The sequence below is a fragment of the Neovison vison genome, chromosome 11, assembly GCF_020171115.1.
Source record: "Neovison vison isolate M4711 chromosome 11, ASM_NN_V1, whole genome shotgun sequence".
In the NCBI taxonomy this organism is placed as follows: domain Eukaryota; kingdom Metazoa; phylum Chordata; class Mammalia; order Carnivora; family Mustelidae; genus Neogale; species Neogale vison.
Genome location: NC_058101.1, coordinates 185455072 through 185478836, shown reverse-complemented (window position 1 = coordinate 185478836; position 23765 = coordinate 185455072).

The following is a 23765-nucleotide window of genomic DNA, read 5'->3' as shown; positions in this document are numbered from 1 at the left end:
TTATAGTTCAGATTTATCATACCTATAAATCCATCAAGATAAATCAATATAATACATGTTGAGTATGAAGTTATTCATATTTCCTCTGCAATCTTCCACTTTGTCCCATTTCCACATGTACCATTTTCTAGTATCTGGCACAGTGTCCAGTGCAAAATAGCCTTTTAATAAATAGACATTGAGTTGAATAGTGAGATATCTCCCAGCAACAAACCTAGTAATAATTTTTAAGTTTTAAAATACAAAATTATGTGTAAATGTAAGTAGTACTGAATTTCTTCATGCTTCCTTGTACAAATGCAAATGTAAGTGGAAAAAATAAGGACAAGGACTTGAGGGAAATTTTGTACTTTACTCTGTACAGGAAGTGGTCAATGTGGCATAAGTCTGTGGGACCCATTTGTATGAAGCAGGGAAATGACAGGCAAATCATGACATGGAATCAAAGTTTTGTTTTTTAAGTATAGACATGATTTTCTGATGATCAAGTATGAGCAATGACAGGGCAAACTTGGTTGCCATGTGACATATTCGACTCTAGCTCTGGGAAGAACCCAAGGCTTTCTAATAGATAGTCTTACAGTGTACATAGTTCATTAGTTTCACTGATTAAAACACTGATTAGTGAGGCTCAGATTAGAATCTGAATTCCTGAGGCAACCAAATTATCTTCACCCTATCCCAACTCTTAACTCCAAACAGCAATTCAAGTTGTTGTTCTCACAATGATCTGAGTGGGAAGAGTGAGCAGTTTTAACTTAAACCTGTCATTATAACTGCAGAAACAATCACAGCTGTAACAGTTGTCATTCTGGGCTATGCCAGCTTCTTTTCTACAATTATAGCTAATCCAAAAGAACAAAACAAAACGTTAAGTAATCTTTTAAGTAAGATACTAGGATGGGATTTTTCTTTGTTGCAGTTAAACCGAAAATTCACTCACCATAGCAAAGTGACATCCTTATGAGACTCTAAATTCATTAGATTTGCTGCGCAGGTGAAAAAAAGAGATTCCAGTGTCATATGCAAAATGAAAATGGCAGCTATGTTATTGACCATTAGACAAAATAAAAAATTGCAGAATTGGATCCTAAGCCCATTATATAAAAAATTTCATTGGGGGAAGAGAGTTACAGTATAGTCTTATTCTCTTTGCCTCTATGTAACAATACGTGTTTCCTTTGTTTTGTCGTCGTTGTTTCTTTGGTTTTGGTTTTTTTGTTTGTTTGTTTTGTTTTTTTTTTATTTATTTATTTGAGAGAGAGAGACAGTGAGAGAGAGCATGAGCGAGGAGAAGGTCAGAGAGTGAAGCAGACTCCCCATGGAGCTGGGAGCCTGATGTGGGACTCGATCCCGGGACTCCAGGATCACGCCCTGAGCCGAAGGCAGTCGTCCAACCAACTGAGCCACCCAGGCGTTAATTCAACAGCAAATGGATTTTTCTCATCAAATAATATGAAAACATTAGATTCTAGTTTTTTGAGAATGAAAGCTATCACTTGATTTCTAATGGGATAATTTCTATTAAGAAAGAAAAATAGACATTGCTGTCACTGTAAGCTTAATACGTTACAAATTTAGTTTCACTACGTCAAGGAAAAAAGCCATGTAATGACCAACTATTTGTCCTTGCTAGAGTACTACTGTTCTGTCTTGTCCTGGAATGTTGACAGGGTTATTAAAAGATAATTAAATTTTCTGACAAACAATAGCTACATACAAGAGTAACTAGATTCATTTCAAGAAATTTTGTTTGTAAAGTACTAGAAAGGCAACGGAAAAATGTAAAAATGTTAAAATTAAGAATTTTGTAATAAAAATGGTCAATAAAATACTCACTGAAATTCAAAACTTTACATTTTTCCAACAAAATTCACATACTGTATTTAGGTGCTGCATTTTTACTATAAAATAAAGTATGTGATTATTTATGAAATTATTTTCTACCTGAACATTTTGTGAGAAGTGGCCATAGGTTAAAATTGCAATCATTTTTGTTAAGAAATGAGTTTTCTTTGAAGTCAGCAAATGTATACCAGTCCTAATAGGATCTATTACATATTCTTTTCTAGCCCAGAAACACACATTGCTTTTAGTTTTTAATGTCTCTTTAGTTTTTTAATCTAGAACAGAGCAGCATTCTTCTTTTTTTTTTGTCTTTCATGGATTTGAGCTTTTTGAAGAGTAGAGGCCAGTTATCTTATAGACTGTCCTTTATCTTGGATTCGTGGGATGTTTCCTTATGATTAGATCTACTCCATGCACTTTTCACAGGGGTACTAACATCAGGGATGCTGTATCCTCGGTGCGCCATATCAGGAGGCACACAAATAAAGCTATCTTAAAGAAATAATTTTGTAACCATTCTGTCCTCTTCATGATGAGTTTCTTTTCTCTACGAATATAGATTTTCATCATTTTAATACTTATAAACATAGATATATAGTTTTATAGTTTTTTTAAGCAAAGTTCTTTTCTGTTTGAAGATCTTCAGCTATCGTTCCTCTATTCTCAACCAACAGACTTAGAGACAGAAGTTTTGCAACAAATGGGATCTGGTAGGGAATAAGGGTGGGACCAATATACATTCATTCCCAATTCTAGAGAATAATTTTAAATGTAGGTCTTGTTGACAGTGATTCGGCCATGTCATTTTTGTTAATGGGCCATAGAATGTTTTTGTGTATAAATCTCTTTGAGTGAAAATATAATTTAAGTTAGCTTAAGTATGCCTAAAATTGTCACTTAAGGAAAGTTTATTATAGAAAGCTTAAGAATGTACCTAAAAGTTTTACTCATGCCTTCTCTAATTTTTACACTAGAAAACCCCTAAGGGAACTTTTTGCCCAATTACACAAATAGAGAACAATGTATTATGTAAGGAAGCTATTGTGAATACAACCAAAATGCTGTCAAGTGATGAGAAAACAGTACGTTGAGGTCCTATAATGAAGCCTTACAGATCCTTCATACAATATGAGATTTTCTATTATGCTGCCAGTGGGCCATTTGGAATATCTCAAAAATTAGAACTGGAATCAGAATGCCAGGCATCCTGAAACAATGCCAAACTCCCAAGACAGAAAGATAGAGGGAAAGAAGAAGTAAGGAAGAGAGGAAGTTGTTCGTGATCTCTACCAAGGCTAAGTTGTTGCCTAGGTTCACAGCAAAAGAATCATGACTACATTTCTAAAACTTGTCCAACCACCAGCCTGATAAAGGGCCTATCAGAGAATCAACTGCTGAGTGGGATGGAAAGAATTAGCGTGGCTCCCACTGGTTACATCATTGCTTAATTTGGCTCTTCCCTATATCAAGTCAACTCATAATTATCTGCTCTAATGGGCCTCGGAGGGAGGGGTGGGAACTGTGGGAGCTGTGACACAGATAATACTGAATAGCAAAGACTGCAAAATATTTTCTATTAGGCTTATGCATATATCATATGCTTAGGAAGGAAGTATGTTTATCTTTCTAATTATGTTTTGTTTAGACTAATTTTTTGTTAATTCCCATGCCGATGAGAAAGCTACGTCGTATTACACAGAGGGTGAGGAAAGAAGCCTAGGTTTTAAAATCTTCAAGATAAAATTCATGAAATTGGTAAGCTACAAGCTGGAAATGTGTTTTTCTGAAAATGTGGCCTCTCCAATGTCCCTGTAACTCAGTTCAAGCCTTCTCTACATCTTCACCAGGCTCCCCATTGCTCTTCCTCTCTCCAGGCTCCCTCTTCTTTGGCCCTGTAGCCCCAAGAAAACACACGGGTGTTGAGGGGTAAGTGCTGAGTTCCCAGCACCATCCTGACTCACCCGCAGGTGCTGGGCGAGTGACAGTATTCCCTTCCACATCACCACTAATAACTCAAAACTCCACACTCTGTATCAAAAGGCCTGTTCGTATTTTAACCCATATAACCAAATTGCAATGGAAGGGGGGCGAACTTCAAAAATTTATTTTGGAGAAAAAGAAACCAGCTCTTTTTCTTTCCCCCACTCCCCTCCGCCCCTCACTCTGCCTTTCTCAGGTAGTAATCTGAACTCTCCTGTGGCAGGCAGTTGGCTAGCTCTTTTCATCCAAGAGGAGGAGGTCACTTATAAAAACAGTTTAGAAAAGCATGGATGTAAATATTTCATCTGTTACTTTAGTAGGAGGGGTTGTTCTGCACCAGTGTTATGCCCCTGTTTAAACTAACCTCCAGGGAGCTCGCATTGCTGGCGTTTAGACTGCATGACCGGCAATTACCATTAGCCTTTCCAGTTCAGTTTGTGCCACTCCCCCAACTACAGCAAACAAACTATTTTCCAGTCATCAATGATATCATGTGTTCAAGATAATATACTTTTAGGTTAGTGACAGTGTTAAAGGAATATGGACTTGTAAGCCTGAATAAAGGTTCCAGGTCCATACCAACCAATGCAATACCTTGGTCGAGGATTCAAACCATTACTCTTGAAAAAGACAAAACTTGGGGCACCTGGGTGGCTCAGTGGGTTAAAGCCTCTGCCTTTGGCTCAGGTCATGATCCCAGGGTCCTGGCATTGAGCCCTGCATCGGGCTTTCTGCTCAGCAGGGAGTTGTTTCCCCCTCTCTCTCTGCCTGCCTCTCTGCCTACTTGTGATCGCTATCAAATAAATAAATAAAATCTTAAAAATTAAAAAAAAAAAAAAACAAGAAAAAACCAAAACTGGTTGCCACCACTCACCCTGCCTTTTCAGTCTGTTTCATTGTGGATTGAAAAGGACAGTGCTGTCCTGGAAATTGCATAGTAATGAAGTGTTGTTCAAAAGATTTTGTGTATGTATACTTTCCACGTTTCTAACTTTATTCTGCTTTCCTAATGTTCCTAAATGCATATAAGAATAATTTTAATCCTGACCCATATATGTGCAAACATGGTTTCCTTTATATATCTATACATATATATATTTAAATGCATGCAAACATATGCATATTTTCTTTATTATATGTGATGTTCTCTGATACTTTATATTCTACTTCTTTTCTATTTGTTGATGCTTGCTGAAAACCATTCCATATCATGCCCCTGCATGGTCTTCCCATGACCACTGGTTGTAGCTTGCTAGAAGGTGCCTGAAATGTGGCTCCCCCGGCCAGTTCCAAATGGCTAGTTGGCCTCATACAGTGGAAGAGATCCCGGGTGCAATATTATCATGGTACCATTAAGGCAGAACTAAGTTAGACTTCTTTTTTTTTTCCTTTATATCCTCACATACTAGAAAATCCTGTTGGCTTACCTCTGAATTATTTTGCAACTGCCCATCCCTCATCATCTCCACCACCACCAGTCCACTCCAAACCATGATCGGATCACGCCCAGACCCCAGAAAAACCCCAAAGTCCTCCTTTTCACTCCATTGCCCCTTTAGAGTCATCCTCACAAAGAAGCTGGAGCAATCTAGTTGAAATGTAAATTACATCACATCCCTTTTCAATGAGCCCCCTCCAATAGCTTTCTCCCATAACGCACTACATAAATCAAGTCAGATTCCATGCTGTATCTCATCCTACAAGGTGCTGCTTTCCTCATCCTGCCACCTCTTCAAGCCCCTCTTCTATTTATTCCCTGCCACTTACACTTGCTCAAGCACTCCAGCATCAGACCGACCATCTTATTTTTCCTCCAAACACTGAGCCCTGTGATGGGGCATTTTCAGTGGTCTGGAGTCTCCCTCCAGACTCCTCATACAATAATTTACTTATGTATCATGCTCATTGCTTATTGTTCATTTTCCACCTGTTAGAATGTAAGCTTCCCATGGGCATAGATCTTTAAGGTTTTATTCACCAGTAGGATATCCAAAGTAGCTAGAAGTGTGTTTGACACATTTGGGGTGCTTCTTAAATAGTGATGGTTAATGCAAAAAATGTTAACTATCAGGTTAATAGTATCAAGAACACAAGCTTCTCTTGCCTCTGCGTGCCTGCACAACAATCACACAGCTCCATTTTTTTTCTCCAGCATCAAAACAACCACACCAGTCACAGTCACAATTTTTTTTTAAAGATTTTTATTTATTTATTTGACAGACAGAGATCACAAGTAGGCAGAGAGGCAGGCAGAGAGAGAGGAGGAAGCAGGCTCCCCGCTGAGCAGAGAGCCCGATGCGGGGCTCCATCCCAGGACTCTGGGATCATGACCCGAGCCAAAGACAGAGGCTTTAACCCACTGAGCCACCCAGGCGCCCCGACAGATTTAACATTTTGAACACCAACCATATAAAGTAAGAGTGGGAGAAAAAAAATGATAACTAACTTCATTATCTTTGTATTGTTTTGGTCAGTAAGTCATTTGGAATAAATATTTCTCAAAAAAAGAATCTCTTTTTCTAGTAAATTATGAAGTCTAATACCTACATTTCAGGCTGTTTCCATCATAATCCAACAGAATATTTGTAACAGGTATTCAATACATGTTTTCCAGAAAAGAAATTTTTTTTTTAAAAGGCCTACTTAGACATTTCAGAAAGTCATTTCTACACCACTAAAATTACAAACTCATGAAATAAATCATTTTATCTAACACTGGTGCAAAGATAATCAGTTTGCAGAGTGCGGTCTTTTCATAACCTCCTGGATTGTCATTTTTTGTTCAGAATATTCAGATGAGCCTGTTCAAAACCATGTAAGTTACATGTTTGTTATTAAACTGCAGACCAGGCAAGCACAAGAGTTGACAACCTGGGAACCCTTTAATGATAATTCTCTGCCCATGTTAGCCATGGTTTTCCTATCCTTCCAACAATCTTCAACTGTGTAATCAGTTAAAATTTAATTCAGTGCAGGATTAATCTCTAAGTCCAGGCCTGAGCATTTCTCTAGTGTAATATTGCTGGGGATTAGCCAATGCTGGATTCCGAGTTCAGAGATCAGGCACAACACAGGAGAGAAAGAGGGTAAAAAGAGGACTGCCAAAATAAAGGTTGGTTTGCACGGGTATATTTGCTTCATTCCCTTCACATCTATAAAACCTAGAAGACCAGGTTATTTTGGGAATTAATCTTTCCTTGAGTATATGTCACATTTTGCAAAAAAAAAAAAAGGTTTATTTAAAAATGTCTATACAAAAGCTGCCATGGTGTGCCTTATAAGTACTTATATATTATATGAGGCATAAGGAGCAAAATAAAACCCAGCTCGTATTTCTTCCCCACCTTGGGCAGATTCCAACAACCACCCTGCCAAGCAATAAACCATCCAATCTCTGCTTTGTTTACCTCCTCTTGGAAGCAGCAAAATTTGTATGATTGACATTTAGAGTAGTCTTCAAGTGGTATGTGCATTTCAAGTACCGTTATTAGTTAGCTCTTCCTATGTGTGTTGTTTAATTAAGCAGGAAGTCATCCTTACTATAAACCAGTGAAGAATGCAAACTATTCACCTCGATTAGAAAGACACTATGCTGTAAGTCAAGAACGTAAACCCTGAATTAGGTTGCCTGAGTTCGAATCCCAACTCCACCACTTACTGACTTGACAAGATTGGTTCTGTTCCTTAACCTTTCTCTGCCTCTAGGTTTTCCTCTAAGGATAGTAACACCTTCCTTGTAAGGATACTTTAGGATTTAATGTAATTAGTACTATGTTAGTGTTCTCAGACTGCCCTAACAGAATCCTCCAGACTTGGCGGCTTATACAGCAGACATTGATCCCAGAAGTCTAAGTTGAATGTGAGGGCTCTCTCCCTGGCTTGCAGGTGGCCATCTTCTGGTTGGGATCTCAGATGGCCCATTTTCTGTGTGCCCACACCCTTGGTATGGATTATTCTTAGAAGGACACCAGTCTTAGTGAATTAGGACTCTATCCTTATGCCTTTATTTAACCTTAGTTACCTCTTGAAAGGTCCTATCTCCAAATACAGTCACACTGGGGATTAGGGTTTCAACATATGAATTTTGTGGGGACCCAATTCTGTCCATAACAAGTCATATATACAGTGTCAGCCATATAGTAACTTCACAATAAATACTAGCTCTTATGTGATTGTTTTACTTTCCTCACAGATGTGTATATGAGTCTTAGTTTCAACAGTTATTGTTTTGGTTGGTTAAAATTCCAGTTTATAAGCAGAGGCACATTTACATAAGTAAACCCCAATTAATGCATTTAATTAAAGTGACAGTGAATGAAGTTTCATTCCATTGAGATGACTTAAATGCAGACATAGATACTTTACCTGTTTTATGTAATGTATTTTATTTTTTCATTTTTTAATTTAAATTCAATTAATTAACATATAATGTATTATTGATTTCTGAAGTAGAATCAATAATTCATCAGTCTTATATAATACCCAGTGCTCATTATATCATATGCCCTCCTTAATGTCCCTCACCCAGTTACTCCATCCCTCTACCTCCCTCCTTTCCACCAACCCTCAGCTTGTTTCCTAGTATGAAGTGTCTCCTATGGTTCGTCTCCCTCTCAGATTTCATCATAATTTATTTTTTCCTCTCTTCCCCTGTGATCCTATGGTTTGTTTCTTAGCTTCCACATATAAGTGTCATCATATGATAGCTGACTTTCTCCAATTACTTATTTTGCTTAACGTAATTCCTTCTAGTTCCATTCACGTCATTGCAAATGGCAAGATTTCATTTTTTAATGGCTGAGTACTATTCCATTTTTAAACGTGTGTGTGTGTGTATACACACACACAACCTTTATCATCTATCCATTTATCTGTCGGTAGACACCTGCACTCTTTCCATAGTTTGGCTATTGTGGACATTATTGTGGACATTGCTGCTATAAACATTGGGGTGCACATGCCCCTTTGGATCACTACATTTGTATCCTTGAGGTAATTATCCAGTAGTGCATTTGCTGAGTCATATGGTAGCTCTATTTCAACTTTTTGAGGAATATTCATACTATTTTCTGGAGTGGCTGCACCAGCTTCATTCCCGCCAACAGTGTAAGAGGGCTCCCCATTTTCTGCATCCTTGCCAACATATGTCACTTCCTGACTTGTTAATTGTGCCATTGTGACTGGTGTGAGGTAGTAGATCTCATTGTGGTTTTGATTTGTATTTCCCTAATGCCAAGTGATGTGGAGCATATTTTAATGTGTCTGTTGGGCATTCGGATGTCTTCTTTGGAGAAATGTCTGTTCATGACTTCTGCCCATTTCTTGATTGGATTATTTGTCCTTTGGGTGTTGAGTTTGATAAGTTATTACATTTTGGATACTAGCCATTTATCTGATGTGTCATTTGCAAATATCTTCTCCCATTCTGTAGGTTGTCTTTTGGTTTTATCAACTGTTTCCTTTGCTGTGCAAGAGCTTTTTATCTTGATGGAGTCCAGATAGTTCATATTTGCTTTTGTTTCCCTGGCCTTTGGAGACGTGTCTAGCTAGAGGTTGTTGGTGCCAAGGTCACAGAGGTTGCTGCCTGTGTTCTCCTCTAGGATTTTGATGGATTCCAGTTTCACATTTAGGTCTTCTGTCCTTTTTGAATCTATTTTTGTATATGGTGTAATAAAATGGTCCAGTTTCATTCTTTTGCATGTGGCTATCCTATTTCCCCAACATCGTTTGTTGAAGAGGCTATCTTTTTTTCCATTGGATATTCTTTCCTGCTTTGTCAAAGATTAGTTGACCATAGAGTTGAGGGTCCATTTCTGGGCTCTCCATCCTGTTCCACAGATCTTTATGTCTGTTTTCTGTGCCAGTAAAATACTGTCTTGATTATTTCAGCCTTGTAATAGAGCTTGAGGTCCAGAATTGTAATGCCACCAGCTTTGGTTTTCTTTTTCAAGATTCGTCTGGCTATTCAGGATCTTTTCTAGTTCCATACAAATATTAGGATCATTTGTTCCAGCTTTGTGAAAAAAGTTGATGAAATTTTGATAGAATTGCATTGAATGTGTAGTGTAGATTTTTCTAGGTAGCATAGGCATTCTACCAATATTTGTTCTTCCAATCCATGAGGATGAAACATTTGTGATCACCAAACCAGCCCTTCAATGTTAAAATGGATCCTTTAAGTGAAGAGAGAGCCCAAAAGCAACATAGATGAGAAAGGAACAGAGACAATATACAGAAACAGTGACTTTACAGATAATACAATGGCACTAAATTCATATCTTTCAATAGTCACTCTGAATGTAAATGGGTTAAGTGACCCAATTAAAACACACAGTGTATCAGATTGGATAAAAAAGCAAGACCCATTGATATGCTGTCTGCAAGAGACTCATTTTAGACCCTCCAGATTGAAAGTGAGCAGGGTCAATGATTTATCATGCCAATGAACATCAAAAGAAATCCGGGGTGACAATCCTTCCATCAGACAAATTAATTTTAAACCAAAGACTGTAATAAGAGATGAGGAAGGCTGCTATATCATAATAAAAGTGTCTATCCAACAAGAAGATCTAACAATTGTAAATATTGATGCCCATAACACGGAAAAAGCCAATTATATAAGCCAATTGATAAGAAAATTAAAGAAACACATTGATAATAATACAATAATAGTAGGGGACTTTAACACCCCCCCCTCACTGAAAGGACAGATCATCTAAGCAGAAGATCAGCAAGGAAACAAAGGCTTTGAATGACACACTGGACCAGATGGACTTCATAGTTATATTCAGAACATTCTGCCCTAAAGCAACAAAATACACATTCCTCTTGAGTATATATGGGACAGTCTCCAGAACAGATCACATTACTGGATCACAAATCGGATCTCAACTGGTACAAAAAGACTGGGATCATTTCCTGCATATTTTTGGACCACAATGCTTTGAAACTTGAACTCAATCACAAGAGGAAAGTTGGAAAGAACTCAAATACATTGAGGCTAAAGAACATCCTACTAAAGATTGAATGGGTCAACCAGGAAATTAAAGAAGAATTTTTAAAAATGATGGAAACTAATGAAAATGAAAATACAACTATTCAAAACCTTTGGGATGCAGCAAAGGTGGTCCTAAGAGGGAAGTATATAGCCATACAGGCCTTTCTCAAGAAATAAGAAATGTCAAATACACAACCTAAACTTATATCTAAAGGAGCTGGAGATAGAACAGCATATAGTGCCTAAACCCAGCAGGAGAAGAGAAATAATAAAGACTAGAGCAGAAATCAATGAAATAGTAACCTTTTGGTTACTTTTGGTTACTGTTCTTTTGAACACAACAGATCAACAAAACAAGAGCTGGTTCTTTGAAAGAATTAGTAAGATTGATAAACTCCTGGCCAGACTTATCAAAAAGAAAAAAGAAAGGACCCAAATAAATAAAATCATAAATGCAAGTGGAGAGATCCTTTCCAACACCAACGAAATACAAACAATTATAAGAACATATTATGAGCAACTAGATGCCAACAAATTAGGCAATCTGGAAGAAATGGATGCATTCCTAGAGATGTTTAAATTACTAAAACTGAAACAGGAAGAAATAGAAAACCTGGACAGACCAATAACCAGCAAGGAAATTGAAGCAGTCATCAAAACTCTCCCAACAAGAAAGAGTCCAAGGCTTGATAGCTTCCCAGGGGGAATTCTACCAAACATTTACAGAAGAATTAATACCTATTCTTCTGAAGCTGTTTCCAAAAAATAGAAATGGAAGGAAAACTTCTAAACTCTTTCTCTGAGGCCAGCATTACCTTGATCCCAAAACCAAAGACCCCACCAAGAAGGAGAATTACAGACCAATATCCCTGATGAACATGGATACAAAAAGTTTCATGAAAATACTAGCCAATAGGATCCAACAGTACATTAAAATGACTATTCATCAGGACCAAGTGGAATTTATTCTTGGTCTGGAAGGGTGGTTCAGCATCCACAAATCAGTCAATGTGATACAACTACATAAATAAGAGAAAGGACAGGAGCTATATGATCCTCTCAATAGATGCAGAAAAAGCATTTGACAAAGTACAGCATCCTTTCCTGATTAAAATTTTTCACACTGTAGGGAAAGAGAGAACATATCTCAATATCATAAAAGCCATCCATGAAAAACCCACAGCAAATATCATCCTCAAAGGGGAAAAACTGAGCACTTTTCCCCTAAGACCATGAACAGGGCAGGAATGTCCACTATCACCACTGCTACTCAACATAGTACTACAAGTCCTAGTCTCAGCAATCAGACAACAAAAAGAAATTAAAGGCATTTGAATCTGCAAAGAAGAAGTCAAAATATCACTCTTTGCAGATGATATGATACTTTATGTGGAAAACCCAGAAGATTCCAAATCTGCTAGAACTTGTACAGGAATTCAGTAAAGTGTCAGGATATAAAAATCAATGCACAGAAATCAGTTGCATTTCTCTACACCAACAACAAGACAGAAGAAAGAGAAATTAAGTCTACGGCCATACCACCCTGAACGCGCCCGATCTCGTCTGATCTCGGAAGCTAAGCGGGGTCGGGCCTGGTTAGTACTTAGATGGGAGAAAAAGAAATTAAGGAGTCAATCCCATTTACAATTACACCCAAAACCATAAAATACCTAGGAATAAACCTACCAAAGAGTCAGAGGATCTGTACTTAGATAACTACAGAACACTCATGAAAGAAATTGAGGAAGACATAAAGATATGTAATGTATTTTAAAAGTCATTCCACTGTAATCATGTAAGAATACATCATTGTCAGCAAACTGTGGTCTGTGGACCATATCCAGTCTGTGGCTTGCTTCTATACAGCATGTGAATTAAAATTGTTTTTTCCATTTTTAAAGTACAGCAAAAGAAACAAACAAGCACACACAGAAGAATATGTAACTGAGGCCTTCTGTGGCTCACAAAGCTGAAAATATTTACTGTTTGGCCCTTTACTAAAAGACTTTGCTGACCTCTGCTCCATGGATGGAGTTTAACCTGAATTCTTCAAATATATTCATTTTTTTGGTAATGTGAGCACCTCAGCTTTCCTCTACCTTAACCAAAGTCCCTTCCCCCATCCCCCACCCCACCCCCACCAAGCATTTTCTTTCTATCTTATTAATTTTGGGGAGAAGTAGTCTACAGTCCCTGTCATGTCCCACCAACACCTGAGAAAGATACTGGTACAATTTCACCTTTTCTTGGCTCCTGGGACCCAGTATTAGCCTCAGAAGTGAAGAAGGATCATTGTGTTTGGAGTTATTTTTTCAACTTACTATCTTGTTGTTAGGCAGGGCCTATTATTTCTTGTTATTGATGTCTCTCCATCTTTGAAACCTCCCTCTCTTCTTCTTCCTATCTGCCTTGGTCTGGGAAAATAAGGAGAAAAAAGAAATAACTACTGAATACTACTTTAGCTATAATATTTCATATGATTCTCTTCATATCTTAGCTTCTTTAATTCTTATAGTATGACTTTATGGTCAAATGTTATCATTTCTACTTTACAGATTAAGAAAAGGGTTAATTTGCTTGAATTCAAGCCCAAGTCCTTCCAGCACCAAAATTCAAGGCCTGAAAACCTGACTGACTGAAACTGTAAGTAATGTTAGAGTAAACAAACTAAAATGATGGTTTTGTAAATAGTTCCCAGTGTTGAAGTGTTCTAAGACATCTCTTTTGTTTTCTTCCCAGTATTTAGCTATGTTCTAGATGGTTCAGTTGTCTGACAGATAACGTCCAAATTAGTGAGGTGCTGTGATAATACTTTGCTTGTTCAAATATATCCTTGGACATCATTCATTCAGCAAATGTTGACTGTTTTCCAAAAGCAGCTCATATCTGAAAGTATGTGAAAGGATATTTATCAAGAGGAAGATTTACTTGAGCTCTTTTTGAATATTTCTTTTCCTGTGAAGAGCAAGTGGGTCTCATTTTTCTATCTTGTCATAGGAAAGGATGGGATTCCAGGTGGAAAGCAGAAATGGGTCAAGAGATTTCTTTCTTGGGTTTGTAGTTCCAAAAGCCTGAGCTCCTTTAGCATCTAGGGTGAACTAGTGAGGTGAAAGTGGAAGACAGCCCCAGCAGCTAAGAGGAAAGAGAGAAGATTCCCTGCTGTGTAGTGGGAGAAGGGGTTAGTAGTGTTTTTGTTTGCACATGTTATTTGAAAGATCAGGAAAACTAGATGTTTGTTTGTGTGTGAATTTAGAGTTAAGGGCTGATGGCCACACAAAAGGATTCCCTTTGTAACCACACTGAAGTTGTAATGGGAATTGGAAAGCACAAAAGGAGATGGTAGTGTTTCACCATGCCAGGCAGAAGAGATGGTTGCAGCTTGGGGGCCTCTGAGATGTGAAATGTGTCACTCAAGCAGTGGTGACCTTCTCTGGCATTAATCATGGGGGACTTCGTTCGGAGCAGCACTCACCCCATCAGAGGTTGGAAGAGTCATTTGATTTGAACAGTGGAGAGAACTCTCCTTAGCAATGTGTTTGTATGAGACTTTGGTCCACAAACCCAGACTTACAAGATAGATCATACTGCTTTCTTGCTTTTCAGTCAAAGTATTTTGTCTTTGAAACTCCATCTCAGTTCTTATTGGGAACCTCTCTCCTTCTCTGGGTTCACAAGAATATGAATATATTTTATGGTATCTAGAAATTTTTTTGTAGTATCCAGAAATTAAGGAAAGGTCTCTCTTATCTGTAGGTTACCATGGTGAGATCCAGTCTCCCCTTAGATGGCTACTTTTCTAGTAGTCATCTTAAGAGACTTCTGTTGCTTTTGAGGTCAGAGATACTTTTGTAAATACAGATTTAAGAACTCAATATTCAACCATAATAACAGGATTACTTCTAAAATTATTATTTATTGGTCTTTATTTTTCCTGTTTATAAACATAATTGATCAAAGATGAAGATTAGAAAATCTAGAAAAGTACAGAGAGAATAAATATTAACACCCATGATATGTATTCTTCCAAAAACTCTTCCCCATTTAGATTTTTTCTTAATATGCAGGGGTGATATTCAGAACACGGAACCATCTGCTAAGTTTAGAGGTACCAACAAATCAGAAAACATGTTCTGGCTGACAATGGAGAAGGATCTTGAACCCCCCCTTCCAAGCTCTCTTTTCAGACTTTACATCATAACTGCTTTATCTGGAGAAGGTCCAGATTTGCCACATTTGGGGGAAACTATGATTGGGGGTGGTAGTGGTGGTATTGGGTTTGTTGGTGCACTGGCTATTTACCACTGGCTATTTAACTGAAGAGAAGTCCCTTAATAGCATGACAACTGATATGGATATATGGCCATCTGTAACCAATATGTACTCTTGGAATTGTTAGCCTGGAATATACTATAATCCCTTATAGTTTGGGTTCACGCCACTTAGCAAAATCTAGTAAATATTTTCCTGTAGCTTAAGTATGTTCCTATAAAGGAGAACTTTGTAACTGCAACTAATCTTTGGTGATGAACTTACAGGCATACCAAGATGATGGATGATTCCATCTCTCCTTACAGTGGTTAGGTGGACATGTGCTACCAGATTCCAGAACCTGTCACCTCCAGCCAACCTTGACTGTTTGCCCTAGTGTGATATAAAAATACTGTCATTTTCTTCATGTGTCATGATGTGAAAAGGGTTGGAAAGAATCACTTTACAACAAGGCTTTCAATGGGAACCTATCTTCTCATTATATGGTTCTAATATGGTTAACTTAACCAACGGCGTTATCAGTGGGCTTCATCTTGTTTCTCATTTTTTCAACATTTTATTTTACTTCTAATGGACATACTTAAACATATAGCTAATTATTTTCTTAAAATGAGTTCAAAAGAGGAATTTTGGTATATTGGGTCCTATTTAAGACTTGGATACAGAGTATCAACTTACCCTAAGTTTCTCGGAGTACCAAAGAATACAGGCTCTAGATCTAGACTACTGGTGCGCGCATCCCTGTTCTATCCCCTCATGAGATGTGTGACTCAATGCCTCTGTGCCTTAGTCTCCTTAGTAAAAATGGGGATAATCATAATATTTATCTCACTTGATTTTCATGAGGATCAGATGAGTTAGGAGTACTTAGAATGACTCCTGGCTCATCATTACCACTGATTAAATCTCAACTATTTTCTTTAGTAGTTGCAGTTTTTTTGTTTTAAATTTTATAGATTTTATTTATTAGAGAGAGAGAGCACAAACAGGGGTTGAGGGGGTAAGGAGCAGAGTGAGAGGGAGAAGCAGACACACAGTACCAGCCCCCACCCACATAAGCAGGAAGCCTGATGCGGGCTCAATCCCATGGCCCAGGGATCATGACCTACACCAAAGGCAGACGCCTAACCAACTGAACCACCCAGATGCCCCTAGTTTTTGTTATTTTAATGTTTGCCAATTTTCAGTCCGCCAGAAACATAGAAGAGTATCTTTCTCCCATGATCCCAAAGGCACTGGGAATTAAGTTCTTTATAATCTTTGCTATAATATCATAGGTACTTAAAGATCTTCCTTTTAGAAAAATGCACTTGAATCACTTATGAGATTAAATATGAGATTACCAGTCTCTGATAGACATGTTTTGTCTTTTGGTCATTTTCTTTTAGACTGTTTGTCCAGTTCAAAGATACGTTTAAAAATGGGAAACATTCTGGGAGTCCTAAGCAGCCTATTATGCCATTCTGGGTAAAATAAAAAATAGAAATGACAAAGTAATCGGAGCCTCGTGGACATGCTCTAGATAGGGAGTTTCGGTTTTACAACCTTGGCTGCCCATTGTAATCGCCTGGGAAATTTTAAAAGCTGCTCCTGACTGGGCCACACCCCCCAGAGATGGTAATTTAATTGGTCTGATTTAATTACCTGGCATAGGGATTGTTAAAAGCTCCCCAGGTGATTCTAATATGCAGCCAAGACTGGTGTAGGTGGGTACTGATTAATTCAGGGTCAGTTGGGTGTGTCTGTGGGGCCCAGGTCTGGAGAGAATGACTTTCATCATCCGCTGACTCTCCAGGCCATCTGAGTCAGTTGCCACCGTGTAAGTTGGCTACAAAGCCTTCTGACTAAGACTGAAAACAAAATATCCAATTCTGCTAGACTTTGCAATATTTTAAAATTTCTGCCCTGGCCAGTTACTTTCACTTTCAAATTTTTCTTTTTCTTAAGAATCGGCCCAAATGGTACACTTGTATTTTGGTGGTAAAAAGATCACTACCTAAGCAGATATTTCATGTTCTTGACTATGCTTCTTCTGTGTTGCGTTGCTGTTGATGAAACAAAGAATCACCAAAGGATTAAATGCATACAAAACAGCCTGGATAATAGGCACCCTGTGTACAACAGCTTTGATCTTTTGTCTACTTTGAGAGTAAGCGTCTTGAGATTCAGTATGTTAAGAAAAATACTTCCCTTGGACTAAAAACTATAAACTGAATTTGTCCTTCAACTGGGAATATTCAACCACAATGTGTTTTCAAGGAAAGGCTTTAAGAGTAGCTTCAAAGGAGTCAGAAACTTAAGAGAAGGACAAGATGCTGATGTGTTAGGAAAGTCTAGAGTATTTGCTTCTGTGGTTTTGAAGATGTAAATAGAAACAGCTATGGCAGAGAAGTTCTATAATTAGCTTTCATCCTGATTCCAAAAGTTGCTTATTTTGGAGCTATTAATAGTATGTAAAAAACCACTGTTTAAAAACTCTTGGTTTGGATTTTCTGGTACTTTAATGAAAAAATTAGTATTTTCAAGCTTTGTGGTTTCTCTAAAGTCATGTGCTAAAGAAGTAGAAGTCCTCTATTGCTGAAAGGTTTTTGGGAATGGTGGAAACTCTGGTAATTTTCTGCTTCCCAGGCATTGTTTTCTCTAAGAGTCAGAACATGAGTCTAAATCAGAAATTAAATAAATTACTGATCTAAACTGTGGGTCTAGTTATAGATAGACACTGGTATTTAGACCAAACAAATGTGCTCTTTAAATACAGTGACCTTACCCAGTTGTTTTTCCAAAACCACAACAGAGAACAATCTTGCTCAGTTAATCATGTCTGCCTGGAGAAACCACCACCTAGAAGGGTGTATTTCAGAATACACTCCACAGCAGGATGAGGCAACCACATCCTCCCCTGAAAAGCAAATCCTCAGTATCTCCCCTCAATTCAAACCACCAGTCAGCATCCAAACCCATCCCTGAGCACACCAAATGTGTTGTTTCATTAATTGATTTTTTTTTTCAGTTGGGTAAATTCCTTGTAGGTCTGAATCCTATAGGATACAAATTGAATCTGGAGAGATTCCTCCGTACCCCCAACTGAATCTTACCCGGTACAAAGTAGATCAGGTGGGCATAAGAGACTAAGCTGTGTCCATGATGGAAAGGATGGATATTATGGAATAGTTGAGTTCCCATGTAACATTTTGCTAAGTTTCAGGGGGAAAAATGTTAAGCAATGCTGACTAATAGAATCAAAGAAGTGAATCAAGTCAAGTTACAATTAGGTTCCTCTTTACACATCAGAAAAATTAAAAAAAAAAAAAAAGTTCTGGATTAGCTTCTCGGACACAAGATAGGAAAAATGTAGCCCAGTATGCCCTGTCCTATGCAGAGACAGCAGGGAGCCTTAGAGATACCTCCTACAAATAGTCAAGTAGGATTCATTCTGTGTTCCTTCAAGAATTTGGGACACTGTTTGATAATCACTGTGTGATTTTCTGGGACTTGCTTGAACACACCCAAAAGGGATTGAAGACTTCCCAGCAGTGGTTCTCAATATTTATTTCTCAGAATTACCTTTAGAGAATTTTTTAAAAATTACCCATACCTGTACCCTATCCCAGAATGTCTGAAACAGAATCCCTGGTGGTATGTATTTCTGATGCACAGCAAAGTGGAGCACCTCTAAATTGAAGCAAATAGAAAGGATCTGGTTTCCCACAAGAAACTAGCTTTTCTAAGGGTTAGAGGACTAAGGATTTTTGAAGACTGGTTTAGATCATCTCAGCAGTCCCTTCAGGGGACCTCAAGTCCTTCGACGTGTTCTAATGAACAAGATGGTCACAGAAAGGACACTCTTTCATTGTAAGGGGTCTTTGAACATCAAAGAGCTTGTGCACTTGAAAGCAGAATTCTAACCAACTTTTTCTGTGAGAATTAAGTTTGGAGATGACTTTTGTTTGTACTGTTTGTAATTTTATTAAGAAAAGTAGGATAACTCCTTCAATTAATCTAGACAAACTTCTGGTTTTTTTATACATATACAGATTATGTAAATATTTTCCTGTTTTCATATTTTGCCATATTATACATCATTCCCAAGAATGTTTCCACTAGAAATTGTTTGCCAAAATAGTATCAACAATTTATAAATAAATTTTATACAATTTATTTGATGAAAAGGAGTGCATAGAGGAGAATATTAGGTGAATGTTTGTTGAGATCTTCATATGTGTTCTTTTAATAATGGATTGGTTATCCATCTTCTCCTTTTGCTGTTGAAAACTGAAGTTCAGATTAAGAGAAATCTCCAACACCATACAGTTAGTAAGTAATAGAGCCAGGATTTAAACTCAAGTCTCCTGATCCCGTAACTCATATTTTCTGAATTGCATTATATGAAGACAATCAATAGAGAGGCAAATGTCCTTTCTTGGTCCTTGAAAAGCTATCATTTAATGATTTGTATCCTGGAGGACTAATTCTGTATTCCCAGTATAGCCATAAAGATTACACGATTGGATATCTAATAAGACATTTTCATCTTTCCTATTTTCCTATTTTTTATGAAGGAGCTTGTAGACATTTTAAGGACTCTTTAAGGGGACCCAGTATTTTAAAATAGCTACTATCTTCTTAACCAACTAAGAAATAAGACAAAAGACTAAGGTAGATGAGAGCCCAATTATTATCTTTATTATGGACCAACTTTAGACTGAAGGCTGTGGCTTAAATCTGAAGGAAAGTGGGCTTCCTAAAATTGAATCCCAGTTTTAAACAGACATCTCTATCCAGGCACAGGCAGTTCCCATAACACTGGAAGCTTGACAGACCAGAGACACATGTCTGCCTTCTCTAGCCAAGCTTGCAGTTAAGAGAGAATGAACAGGAAACGTCTAGATCTCTCCAAAGTTGCCTATCAGACCAGTTATTCTACCAGCAGTAGAGAAACTCTTGCATTGTTACAACAGTGGATCTTCCTGCACATGGGAAGAACAAAAAACAGAAACCAAAAACACCAGAAGTGAAGAAAAAGTGCTTCTCCTGGACAGAAGACAAGGCTGGAAGTTTTTCATATGCTTAAGATAAATGTGTAAGGACACAACTAAAGTTAAAATTTATTCTCTGAGTTTAAGGAAGAAACAAAAGGTGACCAAAATTCCCACATTTCCAGTCCAGCTCACTAAAGAGGGAAAGTGAAAACATTGAGGTGGAAAATCATTTAATATCAGTGTTTCTCATATATACCAATAGAGCAAATATTGAAATTAAGGGTTTGAAATAATAGGTTTCAGTGTCAGAGAAGTTAATAATTGGGATATTTTTACTATCCTTAAAAAAAAAAAATCCCATGCTTGCTTTTTGTTTTCTTCATCTCTTTTGTTAAACTTACTTTAAATTTTATCTTTGAAGAAACATACTTCACAACAGAAACTGAAATTCCTTTTCACTCTAAATCCTCAGTTGTGTATGAAGATGGAGACCCAGGGGAATGGACAGCATTGTCTACTTAGCTTTGGATGTTCTTTTGATTCTTTTTGGTATGTTTGAAGGAAGTACTTCCCCCATTTAATATTTATGAGCATGTGGAGTATTATTTGATCAGGTGACAGTCCACTTACACCAGGACATAAAAAGTTAATTCATAATTAATATATACTTAATTTTTTAATTAAACTTAATTTCTAACAACATCTTTACTCTTCATGAGTTTTTAGCTTACACTTTAAGAAATGATGTATAATGTTAGGGTAGATTTCTGACTAAATTAGGCCAACTTCCCTGCCTCATCCTCCTAAAAATTTTTTATCAGTTTCCCTAAATTTGAGCCAATATTTGTCTGATGTAACATTCCAAAAGTTATAGAAATACTAGAGCCAGAAGCCACTAGGTCCAATGCCCTCATTTTATAGATAACAACAACAACAACAAAAAACCCACCTTGGACTTAAACAGATTAAATGATGTGACAAAGATTGTGAAATAACTTATTGAGTAGAGCTGGAGCTAAATTCTTCTAACCCCTGAAAGGAGTTTTCAACAGGGGTTGTCTTATTTTCCAGTTTATTTCTCTACTACTAATTCCTAGAAAGAAAAAAAAAATTTTTTTTTACCCTTAGGATGTTATTTCTCAATCCTTGCAGCTTTGTTTAGTTTGATTGCACAGTTTTTTCTTTAATTTTTAAAACATCTAGTGTGATACTATAGAAGGATGGGAATGGTTTTTATTGCTTTGATTGCTGTTTTTATAACCACATACACAGAGATCACATGATATCAAAAATCTTACAAAGCATGTGGTTTAGCTCCATCCGGCTCTAATTTTAGTCCTAATTCTAACTTCACGAAAGATATGCATGAAGCACTTTCCATTCGTTGAATGTCTCACTGCTTGCATTTGTTTTCCCAGACTTGCTATTTCATTTGGATTTCACTCTCATTGCCACATTTTGTGGGGGTCCCTTTGCCATTTCCAAAGGTACAGGTCAGATTGGGAAATCAGCTCGGGTTGCAGAGCTGGGTATGGGTATGTATATTTACTGTTCTTAGGTAAAAAAGCTAAAATGCTCCAGCCTGTTTATTCCATTAGAAGATGTTTAAGTGCATGTTCTAAATAAGAAGGGCCTTGTTTTCCACTTGGCTTCAGGTAACTTTGAAATCCCTGGGGGTGATCACGTCTGTTCTTAGAGGTTCTCTTTGCAGTCTGATCATGTAAAACGAATCTGCTCCTTCTCCAGCTGCACTTGGAAGTTTCTCCTTTCTCTTTTTTTTACACTTGATTTAAAAAACCTGCTGCTCCAGATCAGAAGAAAAACACTACTCTCCTAGCCAAAGATTTTTGCAAGTTTACCTTTCAAAATTTGAAATCAGGTTTCGTCCATCTCAGCAAAGATTTCCATCAATATTAGGCAGCCACTCTACTTTTGCAACAGATAAACCCATGAATAAGGGTACCATGTTTAGAAATATCTTGATGCAAAACGCAAGCTGACATAGCATATGTCAATGCAGTGGGAAGCCACCAGCTCTTCTCCAAGAGAAGTCCACTTCTCTGACCCACTGGTGAGAGAAGTGGACTTGGATGAACTGTGAAAGAAGCCATCAGAGGAAAGGGATGTTTTGATAATCCTACCCTGCCCAGGAACACATCTGCTTTGATATGAGAGCACAGAGGAGTGCTGGAAATGGACCGTCAGTTTCCCACCAGTCCTCATGTCTATGGCACTAATGCCCTATGTACGAAGAGAGCAGAGGCTCAGTCAACAACCTCCAAGCTCGGGGTGCCTGGGTGGCTCAGTGGGTTAAGCCTCTGCCTTCGGCTCAGGGCCTTGGGATGGAGCCCCACATCAGGCTTTCTGCTCAGCAAGGAGCCTGCTTGCCCCTTTCTCTCTGCCTCTCTGCCTACTTGTGATCTCTCTGTCAAATAAATAAATAAAATCTTTAAAAACAACAACAAAAACAACCTCCAAGCTCTCAGGACAAGGAGAAGTTGGAGTCATCATCTGGGATCCAGTTCGGCTCCAGCTTAAAAAAATCACATAATTGAAGTAAAATTACATTGTTAACATTGAATTACTGATTCATGCCTCCCTTCCACGTATATGGTCCCAGCCTCACAATCTGAATTGGCAATGTAAAGGCACTTCCTTCCCTTCTTCCTTCTTTTTCTTTCTTTCTTTTTTCTCTTTTCTCTCCCTCTCTCTCTCTCCTTTTTTTTTTTTTTTTTTTTTTTTTTTTTTGGTCTTTTCACAACCTTCATCCAAAAATAAACAGAGTGGAATTTTTCAGGAACTGCTAGGGAGCCAAAATGTATGCTAGATGCATTAGGTTTATGTCGGATCTAGGATCTAAGGGAAACAAGAAATCCAGGAAAAGTTTCAAAATCAGACTGAGTCTAAGAGGAAGCAGTCTTTGGCTTGGTGCCTTAATGGACAGCAGGAATGATGCAAAGAGGATTATAAGTCACTCATTCCCCAATTAGATCTCATTTTCCCTGACGGCACAATAAAACCATGTCTCCACACAGCAGTAAAATTCATATTCCACTGATCAGTCAAGTTCTTTATTGCTGATTAGGTTTCCTGAATAAAGAAAGTTCAGTAGTAGCCATAATGAAAAAGCTTCAAGTGTGATGGATGGCGAGAGTTGAGCCCCGCTTAATAGTACTATTTCGGTTAAGGTCTTCAAGACTGTTGCCAAATTGAACTTGAAATAGAGTTTCAGCATATGCACCCTGGCCATTTTTGCAGCACAACGAGCTATTGGACCCAAAGCTCCACCGACAGAGCGGAGTCACGTGGGAAGGTCACCGGCAGTGTGGCATGTGAGAACAGACGACGGGCCAGTGCTGTGGCCCTGATCTGTCCAGAACCATTCACATCATCCTGTGGTGGAAAGAGTTTCCCTCTCATGAGAGTGGGGAGTTGAACTGGAGTTCTCTGGGTAAAACTGCTATGGCTGTAGGAAGAAGACAAAGCAAATGTTCTAATTCCGTGGAATCTGGCTTCCTTCCTGAGGACACTTCAGCCAAGGCAACAAAGACCAAAATAGAATAGGAGAAAGGAGTGTTTTGGGTGCAACCTCTCATTACATGTTCCTCCCCTTCTCACTGCCAACAGGCCCCTAGGTTTTGCCAGTCTCGTGACTGTGGTGTCACAGAGGCTAGGCGAGAAAGACATTAGAC